This window comes from Octopus sinensis, linkage group LG7, assembly GCF_006345805.1.
Source record: "Octopus sinensis linkage group LG7, ASM634580v1, whole genome shotgun sequence".
NCBI lineage: Eukaryota > Metazoa > Mollusca > Cephalopoda > Octopoda > Octopodidae > Octopus > Octopus sinensis.
This window is the reverse complement of record NC_043003.1, coordinates 86,819,631-86,825,308: the sequence shown is the minus strand read 5'-3', so window position 1 is coordinate 86,825,308 and position 5,678 is coordinate 86,819,631.

The window sequence follows — 5,678 nt, the reverse complement described above, 5'->3', positions numbered from 1 at the left end:
TTTGAATTGTTTTTATTAATTTATTATTATTATTATTATCATTGTACAAGGTGGAAAGCTGGCAGAATTGTTAGTGTGCTGGACGAAATGCATAGTGGTATTTCACCTGTCACTATGTTCATCATCATCATCATCATCATTTAGCCTCCGCTTTCCATGCTAGCATGGGTTGGACGGTTCAACTGGGGTTTGGGAAGCCAGGAGGCTGCACCAGGCCCGGTCTGATCTGGCAGTGTTTCTACAGCTGGATGCCCTTCCTAACGCCAACCACTCCGTGAGTGTAGTGGGTGCTTTTTACGTGCCACCGGCACAGTTGCCAGACGGGGCTGGCAAACGGCCACGGTCGGATGGTGCTTTTTACGTGCCACCGGCATGGGGGCCAGGCGAGGCTGGCAACAGACACGATCGGATGGTGCTTTTTACGTGCCACTGACACAGGGAGGTCAACTTTACCTTTCATCCTTTCGGGGTTGATAAATTAAGTACCATTTGGGGTCAATGTAATCAATTCATCCCTTCCCCCAAAAGTGCTGTCCTTGTGGTAGAATTTGAAACCATTATTATTATCATTGTCCTAGGTGGCAAGCCAGCAGATTCATCAGCATGCTGGGCAAAAGGCTTAGCAGTATTTCACCTGTTGCTACATTCTGAGTTTAAATTCTGCCAAGGACAGCTTTACCTTTCATCTTTTCGGGGTTGTTAAATTAAGTACCAGTTGAGTACTGGGGTAATCAGCTCATGCCCTCTTCCCATATTGCTGCCCTGGTGGCATATTTTGAAACCATTATTATTATTATCATTGTTAAGGTGGCAAGCTGGGAGAATCGGTAGCATGCCAGGCAAAATGCTCAATATTTCGTCCATCTTCATGTTCTGGGTTCAAATTCTGCTGAGGTTGATTTTTGCCTTTCATGCCTTTGGGGTTTGATGAAATGCTGGGGTTAATGTAATTAACTAGTCCCCTCTAAAATTTCAGGCCTTGTGCCTATAGTAGAAAGGATTATTATTATCATTAAGACAGTGAGCTGAATGAATCATTTATAAAATTGGGCAAAATGCTTAGCAACATTTTGTGTCTTTATGTTCTGATTTCAAAATCTGCTGAAGTCAACTTTGCCTTTCATCCTTTTATGGTTGATATATTAAGTAAGTACCAATGAAACATTGGAGTCAATGTTATCAACTAGTCACTTCCCCCAAAATTTCAGGCCTTGTGCCTATAGTAGAAAGAATTATTATTATCATTGTTAAAAACAGCAGAACCTGACACCATGCCTACATGCCTTAGTATTTTATATCAATCCAGTACCAAAGCCCATCTCTCTTGACTTGGTCTTTTACTCCTCTTGTCGAATTTATGAAATACATACATCTGTCAAATGTAAATTGCCTTTGTGCTTAGTCATACAAAATTCTTGTTACTTCTACAGTAACAAGACCAATTAAACGTGCAGTGCAACCACATTTCAGTTCCTAGATAAAATTAATTCACTTTAGATTCTAATAATAGCTTGAAGAGGTGTGAACATTTCTAATCAAAGCTATCCCTTTTGCTTCAGAAAAAAGTGTCTATGTAAAACTGCTATTCTGGCTTCCCAAAATGACCAGTACCACTAACATTACTCTTGTTCATGGGGAGCAACTACTATTTGCCGTTTGTTTACCCCTAGAAAGTATGAATAATAGCCAATATTTCCTTCAGACTTTGATTTTGTTACATTTATTCAAACCCCAAAGAATCCCTCTCAACACATGGCTATGATGCTCCCTCATTACTTCTGCTCATGATCAGAGATGCACATATCGTCAACCACTAAGAAACCTGCTCAAGTGTTTAAGGTCAAGAAAATCTGTGATACTGAGCAGAATAATTGCTATAACATTTCTGCTTCAGCAACTCTGTGCTGAATCTGAAATGTAATGGAAAATATATCATACACACACACACATATCATCATCATCATCATCGTTTAACGTCTGTTTTCTGTGCTAGCATGGGTTGGACGGTTCGACTGGAGTCTGGGAAGCCAGGGGCTGCACCAGGCTCCAGTCTGATTTGGCAGTGTTTCTACAGCTGGATACCCTTCCTAATGCCAACCACTCTGCGAGTGTAGTGGGTGCTTTTTACGTGTCACCTGCACAGGTGCCAGGGGGGGTCTGGCATCAGCCACGATCGGTTGGTGCATTTTATGTGCCACCGGCACAGAAGCCAGTCAAGGCGGCGCTGGCATCGGCCACGTTCGGATGGTGCTTTTTATGTGCCACCGGCACAGAAGCCATATATATATACATACACAGTTAAATGAAGAAAAGAAAATGGAGAGTAGGTAGTTCATTATTTATTAATAACAAATTGGTCATCTTTACTTCTTACAGCCGTTTCAATTAATGGTCCATAATTTAATTACAAATTTGTAATTAGATTATTGAGTATTAATTGAAACAGCTGTAAGAAGTAAAGATCACCAATTTGTTAATAAATAACTATTAACTTCCTACTCTCTATTTTCTTTTCTTCATTTAACTGGATATAAACTATATACTTAATACATACCCACCAACTGACACTGCGCCGTTGAAAATGATGGCTAATTGTAGTATTTTATACATAAATATGGATGGTAGATCAAATTAATACACCTGTGATTGTTATCTAGTAGTTGTCTCTTGTTATGTAACATCGATCATCGTTTGTTACTGAACGAACACAGGTTCAAACATAGAAACATTCACATACTTCTCTTGTAGATGCACACATGTACACAGATATACTCACACAGAGTTGAAACGCTGTTTGATTTTTCTTTTCAGTGTTGAATGTTCACCATCCCACTTCCATTGCACACACACACACACAATCACATACTTCTCTTTTACATATACACACATACTCACGCAGAATTGAAACACCCTGTGTGAGAGCGTTTCACACAGAGCGTTTGCCACCACCTCTTCCTTTCTTATTCATCTATCAACCCTTCCGTTCTCATTCATATGTTGTGACAGAGAAAAACACAAGAGTATTATTATAGTAGATTGTTTTAAGGGAATTTCATTCCCCATTAAATTTAGGTATTGAACCAGTATTTCCTTGAATGTAACCATCCCTTTACGAGGTTAACATATCCTCTAATTAAATTTTATGGAGGAGACCCCTTCGGTCATGAATGACCATGGGATTGCACCTAGAAAGTTACCTCCGAGGCACAAGCCTGAACAAGGTTGTTTATGGAAGGCCAGCAGTCGCCCATGCATACCATCCTCCCCTCTACACACCACTGATGTTATCCAAGGGAAAGGCAAAGGTCGATAGAGCTTGGCACCTGTGACGTCGCAACTCATTTTTCTACAGCTGAGTGAACTGGAGCATCGTGAAATAAAGTGTACTTATTCTATCGGTCTCTTTTGCCGAACCGCTAAGTTACGGGGACGTAAACACACCAGCATCGGTTGTCAAGCAATGCTAGAGGGACAAACACAGACACACAAACATATATATATACATATATACGACGGGCTTCTTTCAGTTTCCGTCTACCAAATCCACTCACAAGGCATTGGTCGGCCCGGGGCTAGACACTTGCCCAAGGTGCCACGCAGTGGGACTGAACCCGGAATCATGTGGTTGGTAAACAAGGCTACTTACCACACAGCCACTCCTGCACCTATATATATACATATAAGCATATATATATATAAGTACTTATACTTACATACATACTCACATATATATGTGTATACATGCATACACAAATACGCTGTCACACACACATGCACACGCATCAAGTGTGTTTGTTGTGTGTGTATGTGCATGGATACCTATAAACGACAGGCGATTAGTGATATAACTGAACAATATAATAAAAAAAAGAAAATGTCTTTTCTCTTTAGGCAGAATTTATTTGTGTGAAGGCTGCTTCCCAGTGTAAACAGTGGTTTTTTAATGGCTTATATAAGACAAGGAAACTGGGCGATGGCGACATAATACTCTCTATAATTGAAATATCTTTGCATCCACACAAACACCTATTTCTTAATTAGTCTGTTGAAGGGTGAATTTACGAGTGCATATGTACCCTTTCTCTCTCCCCCCCTCTCTCTCTCTCTCTCTATATATATATATATATATATATATGGAGGCGCAATGGCCCAGTGGTTAGGGCAGCGGACTCGCGGTCGTAGGATGGCGGTTTCGATTCCACTCCACCTGTCTTTTTGAACAATCTTTTGACAGCACCTTGTGTAGGGGTGTCATCACTTTTTCTGCGGAAGGGATGAAGCGATGGTAAAAGTTTACCATACCCACGAATTGATATAGAGCCTTGCTTGTGGTGAGGCGTGGAAAGGGTAGGATAGCTTTTACTTTTTCTGGCAGGGGTGATTTGATGCCCCAAGAAGTTGATTTCTGTCGCACCAAAAACGCACTTGGCGGGGTTGATTACTAAACCATACTGTGCCAGCCTATCAAAAAGAGTCACTAGGTGCTTCTTATATAGCTCTGCGTTTGGGCTTGCAATAAGGATATCATCTAAGTGTGCAAAGACAAAATCGAGACCTCTGCACAAAGTGTCAGGCGTTAGAAGAATTGTGTCGCGTTTTTCAGCCCAAAGGGAGTCGATTAAATAAGTACCAGTTACGCACTGGGATTGATGTAATCGACCTAGTCCCTTTGTCCCTGTTTCTCCCCTCTATGTTTAACCCCCTGTGGTCAATAAAGAAACAAATTTGAGTGGCCAATGTGTTGCACGACACTGAACCCACCTTTCAGCGCAGTCAGCTGTAAAACCAGTGGCACAACAGAGGTTGAAATGACTAGAAATCAACACTGCAACTCAGATTTTCTTTTCCTTTTGTTCTTGTACAAGTTTACTCCCAGAAGTAAGTTCTAACGAGGACTAGAGGTCTTTCACTCCTAGTAGTTCACATGCAAATTAACCCATAACTGAAACCCTAATTAGAGCTACTAATCCGGGTCAGAGTAGACCTGGAAGTAATAATGGTGACAAGGTGGTTTTACACACCTCAAGACTCTGGAACTGCTGTACCATGGCACCATTACCGGATGCAGTTTAAAGTTGTAATCAGGACTCATTTGTATATATCTAAACACACACACACACACACACACACACACACACACGTACTTCCATTCACACAAACACATGCACCTGTGTATAGGTTCCTCAGATAAATTCGTTCCTTACTTTCCAATGTTGTTTGGATTAACGTAGAAAATATTTTTATGGTAATATATAAGGTGGTATCTAAAAGTTCTCGGATTAGTTATATTTAATAAGAAATAAGTTTCAACATCATCTCCTTCGAAATAGTCTCCTGGCGCAGCAATACACCGGTCCTAGCGTTCCTGTCACTTTTGGAATCCGGCCTGAAAATCGTTTTCCGTAAGCGAGTCGAGGACCTGTGATTTGCTCTTGATTTCGGCAACGATATTAAAACGGCAACCTTTGAGCTAGATATTCATCTCGGGGAAGAAAGGGAAGTCAGCAGATGCTAAATCTGGCGAATAAGGCGGGTACGGAATGATACCATGTTGTTTTTGGCGAGTAGCTCCCGAGTGAGGAGTGCTCGGTGAAAAATCCAATTCTTCGAGCTTCACAGATCCGGTCGCTTTCGCCGAATGTCTTCCCTCAAACGCTTCAAAACATCGTAGTAGAACT